The 6000-nt window shown below is 43.8% G+C and overlaps 1 protein-coding gene across 3 annotated transcripts in view; it reads left to right on the top strand.

The window, feature by feature from the left end:
• The first annotated feature begins 1640 nt into the window (after positions 1–1640).
• Positions 1641–6000, top strand: part of Atad1 (ATPase family, AAA domain containing 1) — a 66464-nt gene continuing 62104 nt past the window's right edge. For 2 of the 3 annotated variants that reach the window (XM_039080657.2, XM_039080662.2), the window contains exon 1: positions 1641–1794. The gene's annotated coding sequence lies outside the window, so the exon portion shown is untranslated. The remainder of the gene's footprint in view (positions 1795–6000) is intronic. The other variant, XM_039080671.2, reaches the window with a different exon arrangement.

Below are 6000 nucleotides of genomic sequence, written 5' to 3'. Positions count from 1 at the left end.
GTTTAAGTTGAGTAGGTTTAAGTCCCCAAGACCTCCCTGAGTAGCTGACATGGCAAGTTGAGACATGAATGGCAGCTCAGTTGCCCTGCCACAGTTGAATAAACCAACCGATGAGTACATACAGGTAAGTGTACCAGCACAAAGACATGTTCCTAAGGAAGTTCCTGTTCCTAAATCCTGATCGGTTGAATAACATTAGCTGTAACTTGGCGTAGATGTTTGTGGTTTTCAAGCTTAAAGGCTCTGGAACATGCTGGCTTGCGGGTGGGGGGTTGCAAGTTCAGTTCCTGAGTCTTCTACGGCCCTGATCAATCAGTAGAGCAAAACAAGACATTATTTTTTTTGCAGGGTTACTATGCCCCTTTTTATTCCTCAATAACCATTGGGGGTTTCACTACTGGTTGTGTAGATCCTAAGTAAATTTATTAATGAGCTGCAGGCACCATGCAGGGCAGGTTTTGAGCTATTCTAATCCTCTCACCTATTAAAGCCCACACAAATGTCAATCACTTGCCAATCTGATGTCTCCAGGGTTGCTTCTGCTCCATCCTGTCCTCAGGATGCACATCTCTTGGCCACATGCTTCTGGTCCATCCAGTCTGATAGCAGCCGCCTCCTCTCTTTCCTCTCTCCTTGTGTTCTCTCGAGACCACCCTCTCCCACTTGATTCTAAGTCCAGCCTTCTGCCCAGTCATAAGCCCTTTTATTGACCAATCAAGAATTAATTGGGAGCATTCTCTTTTTTTTGTTAAAGAATTATTTATTTTATGTCTATGAGTACACTGTAGTAACTTCAGACACACCAGAAGAGAGTATTGGATCCCATTACAGATGGTTGTGAGCCACCATGTGGTTGTTGGGAATTGAACTCAGGACCTCTGGAGGAGCAGTCAGTGCTCTTAACCGTTGAGCCATCTCTCCGGCCCAGTTGAGAGAATTCTTCACAGTACATTGGTTACACAACACACAAGACAAACCCCAACAGTAGCAGCGTGATTAAGTAAACTTTGGTCATCTGCATTGACCTGGTGTTTGAATTGTGTTGGATCTAAGCGGACCCCATAACAAAGTCTTTTCTTTGCTGCCACCCTAGCATGCTGGTTTGATGTTGATAAGCTGTTTCAATACATGCTGAATAGTGAATTACTATTAACAAGTATGTGATAGGTGGTAAGAAAAAGGCCCTTTAAGATATTAGAATAAAAACATCTTAAAGACAGTTTTGTTTTGGTTGGTTGGTTTTGTTTTTTTTGTTGTTTTGTTTTGTTTTGTTTTGTTTTTGAGACAGGGTTATTCTTCGTAGCTCTGGCTGTCCTGAAACTCACTCTGTAGATCAGGCTGCCCTCAAACTCAAGAGATCTGCCTGCCTCTGCCTTCCAAAGGCTAAGGTTAAAGGCATGCACCACCACCAGCACCCAACTTTAAAGATAGTTTTATGTCTTTTATTAAAAATAGTCTTACAGCCTATCAGTGTCTCAGTTAAGGACTTAAGTGAGTTGCTTTTGCCTCTGGAATCCTGGGTTGGTATTTCGAGGACAGTCCAATCACGTTCACATGCTGGATGCTTCTCTTAAGTCACAATAATGTCCAACATTGTGACATGACCAAGAATTCTCACAACCTCTTTTCCCACCCATTCAAAGTTCTAACTGAAAGTTAACTTCCAATGTTACCTCCCTCATGGACTAGATAGCTCCTGGTGTATGTCTCCCACAGACTAGAAGGATGTAGTCACTGCTGAAGCAAAAAGCAAACCAGCGTGGGCTCCTCAACAACCAGCCTCTCCTTCATAAGGTACTGTGCCATTTAGAATCAAAACCTTATCCTCACCAGCTAGTTTAATCCCTGACAATTACTAATTTTTCTTTTTGACTTCAATGAAGTTGTGTGCACTTCTACTAGATTTTCTTAATGAAAATGTGTATAAATGTCTGTACTTGTGTGTCTCCCAGTGCCTACCAGTTTTCACATCAGGCAAATGGTCAGATCAGTTGTTGGTTTTGCTGTTGTTTTGGGTTTGTTTGTTTGTTTGTTTGTTTGTTTGTTTGTTTTGAGACAGGGTCTTTCCTTCTAGTTCTAGATGTCCTGGAACTCACTGTATAGACCAGGCTGGACTGGTCCTCATAAGAAATCCTCCTGCCTCTGCTTCCTGGGCAGTTGGAATCAAAGCTGTGAACCACCAAGCTAGATATCGGATCAGTAGAAACTCGATGACTATCTTTTTTTTTTTTCAAATACAAAGTTTAAACATATAAATGTGACTTGTCAGCTAGATAAAATCTTGTCTTTGCCCATATAGAAGGGGAGGGGGAGGGGTTAGGGGATGTTGGCCCGGAAACCGGGAAGGGGAATAACAAGCAAAATGTAAATAAGAAATACTCAAGTTAATAAAGATTAAAAAAAAAAAATCTTGTCTTTTTTTTTTTTTTTTTTTTTCAGAGCTGGGGACCGAACCCAGGGCCTTGCGCTTGCTAGGCAAGTGCTCCACCACTGAGCTAAATCCCCAACCCCAAAATCTTAAAGTAAAGCCATCCCTATGTCTCTTTACATGATCAAGCCAAATTTCATAACCTTTTCTTCCTATGCTCAAGGTGAGAAGTTTTCTGGAAGGACCTTAGTCAGTATTTCCATCTTTTGTTTCCTAAAGGAATTATCAACAGATGAAGTGTCAGGCTTACTTGATACGCTGTTTCCTGAAGGGAGGGGGGAATCACACAAATTTATTAATTACAAGTCAAATTTTATAGGTTCTTCTCAGCTGCTGCAATAAAAAATAACCCAAGTCTTCCAGAATACAAAGGTCTATTTTTATTCAAGAGGACAACTCTTTCGATCTAATGTACTGATGAAGTTATTTTCTACTTCTTTAATTTCTCTTCAGATGAAGCCAGGCATGAAGGCACATGTCTAAAATCCCAATTTGTGGGACACTGAGGCAAAAGGATCACCCCAAGTTTGAGGCCAGCCTGACCTTTTTATACACTGATACCCTGTCACAAAAAAAAAAAAAAACAAAAAACAAAAAACAAAAAACCAAGCAAACAGAAAACAAAACAAACCACAACAACAACAACAAAAACAAACAAACAAAACACCCTGTAATATGGAAGTCGACACATCATAGATTTGATTTCATTCTTGTCCGAAAGAGCTCAGAACAATGCCAAAGCGTAATCAAACTCTAACAGGAAAAACCGTGCAGTCACTAGTGTTCTTAGTCACCAACTGGGATGGGCAATAACCTTTTTTTGTTTCTAAGTGAGTCAGCAGTTAATCAGTGTCCTCTGGGCAATAGTGGCAAAGGTGAAGTATGACCTGGAGGGATATTTCAGAGCAGGAAAGGAAGTACAGCCTCCAGGAAAGAACAGAAAAAGAAAGGAACTACGCTTGAGGACAAGCAGCTTCCTCAAGTTTCACTGCGTTGACCAACCCCAGCTCACACATAAGAACACTGAAGAAGACAAGAAGAAGGGGGGGGAGGGGGAGGGGGAGAAGGAGGAGAGGAGGAGAAAGAGGGGAGGAGGAGGAGGGGGAGGAGGAGGAGGAAGAGAGAGAGGGAGAGGGAGAGGGAGAAGGGAAGAGAGGGAGAGAGGGAGAGGGAGAGAGGAAGGAGAGGGAGGAGAGGGAGAAGAAGAAGAAGAAGAAGAAGAAGAAGAAGAAGAAGAAGAAGAAGAAGAAGAAGAAGAAGAAGAAGAAGAAGAAGAAGAAGAAGAAGAAGAAGAAGAAAAGAAGCAGAAGAAAGAAGCAGAAGCAGAAGAAGAAGAAAAGAAGAAGAGAAGAAGAAGAAGAAGAAGAAGAAGAAGAAAAGAAGCAGAAGAAAGAAGCAGAAGCAGAAGAAGAAGAAGAAAAGAAGAAGAAGAAGAAGAAGAAGAAGAAGGAGAAGGAGAAGGAGAAGGAGAAGGAGAAGGAGAAGGAGAAGGAGAAGGAGAAGGAGAAGGAGAAGGAGAAGGAGAAGGAGAAGGAGAAAGAAGGAGAAAGAAGGAGAAGAGGAGGGGTTGGGGATTTAGCTCAGTGGTAGAGCGCTAGCCTAGGAAGCGCAAGGCCCTGGGTTCAGTCCTCAGCTCTGAAAAAAAAAAAAAGAAAAAAAAAAGGAGAAGAAGAAGAAGAAGAAGAAGAAGAAGAAGAAGAAGAAGAAGAAGGAGAAGGAGAAGGAGAAGGAGAAGGAGAAGGAGAAGGAGAAGGAGAAGGAGAAGGAGAAGGAGAAGAAGAAGAGGAAGAAGAAGGAGGAGGAGGAGGAGGAGGGGGAGGAGGGGGAGGAGGGGGAGGAGGGGGAGGAGGGGGAGGAGGGGGAGGAGGAGGAGGAGGGGGAGGAGGGGGAGGAGGAGGAGGAGGAGGGGGAGGAGGAGGGGGAGGAGGAGGAGGAGGGGGAGGAGGAGGGGGAGGAGGGGGAGGAGGGGGAGGAGGAGCAGGAGGAGGGGGAGGAGGAGCAGGAGGAGGAGGAGGAGGAGGAGGAGGGGGGGAGGAGGAGGAGTAGCAGCAGCAGTAGACAGGATGAAAGAGATGGTTCAGAAGAAAGCTACTTCCACCTAATGGAGAGCAGAGTGTAAGTGTCAAAACTCAGTGTTCTGGAGTCTTCAAGCCACTGAGATATGTACGGTTCACTAGCCAGGTTTCAGTACAACTCCGACAGTTTCTCTCCTGTTAGGGCGGTCCTGTCCTGCTGTGTGTGTGCTTAGGACTGAGCTCTGGGCCTTGCACGTGCTGTTAAATGATTCTTCCAGTACCCTGTTACTCACCGTCTCTCCAGTCGCTCGGCACAGTCAAGGATTTCTTGTGTTGTAAACTGGGCATGGTGGCGTAAACTTATCAGCCCAGCACTTGGGGAGGACCACGGTCATCCTTGGCCACAAAAGTGAATTTTAGTGAATTTTAGATGACAAACAGCCATCACCAGCCCAGCAGTTGGGGAAGGTAACATAGGATCCATGGTCATCCATGACACCTGCATGCCTTCAAAACCAGTACCATGCAGGTGATGTTTCCTTATTACGAAGTCCAGCTGCAGCATGAAGTACAACCTTGAGCATCTTTGGAACACAGCTTCTTTATGCTCTAGAAGACACTTCCCATAAGATTCCATCTCAGTGATGCTGGTCTCTCTTAAATCACCATTAATGTCTTAGCTCCAGTTAAACAGCACTCAGTTGTCCCAGTAACCCCTTCTATTCTTGACTCTAAAACCAGAGCCACATGGCTGAAGCTGCCAAGTTCTGTTGCTTGCTGGGGCTGGAAGGAACATCCTGCACCTTGTTCTATTACAGTATCACCAGTTTTCTGATTTCAATGAATTCACTCTCTGCCTACATTTGGCTATCCTGGAACTTGCTATGTAGACCAACTTCTAACTCAGAGATCTGCATGCCTGAGTGTTGGGATTAAAGGTGTGGTCCACTACACCTGGACTTAAACTTTTCTCTACTTTTCATCAGGCTGGTCTTGAACTCAGAGATCTGCTTGCCTCTGTTTCTTGGGATTAAAGGCTTTTAACAGCATGCCTGGGCCTAAGCTTTTCAAGACCATTATTCCTCAGGATCTGGATTAAAAATGTGTGTCACCCCAAGTCAAGATTTGGATCAAAAGCCTATGTCCTCTAGCCTGGAGATTAGCATCACAGGTGTGCCCTTCATTTCTTCAAACAATAAGCAATAAGCTTAGATGGGTGGGGTCTTGCCCAGAAGTCATCGCTCCCTTCATCTGTTATCTCTTCGAACACAGGATTTAGCCCCATTGTACTTCCTGGTTCCCTTTTATTACTTGAATCATGCATTCTGAATCATGCATTTTTGCTTTCTAAGCTTGCTACACTTGATTAATATACTCTTATGAGAGTAAACTAGAGGGCAAAGTCTATGCTGGATTTTCTTGAGACCTCCTTTGTCAATGCAATTAATATTAATATAAATCTCTTTCACCTCAGGGAGACTCTTTGGACAAGGGTAAAGAGCAGTAACATTCTTCACCAAAACACCATAAGAATGAGCTCCAGAATTCTTTTTTTTT

Source organism: Rattus norvegicus, chromosome 1, assembly GCF_036323735.1.
Source record: "Rattus norvegicus strain BN/NHsdMcwi chromosome 1, GRCr8, whole genome shotgun sequence".
Classification (NCBI taxonomy): Eukaryota; Metazoa; Chordata; class Mammalia; order Rodentia; family Muridae; genus Rattus; species Rattus norvegicus.
The sequence above is the reverse complement of the archived record's forward strand: the minus strand, read 5'-3'. Positions and strand labels throughout refer to the sequence as shown.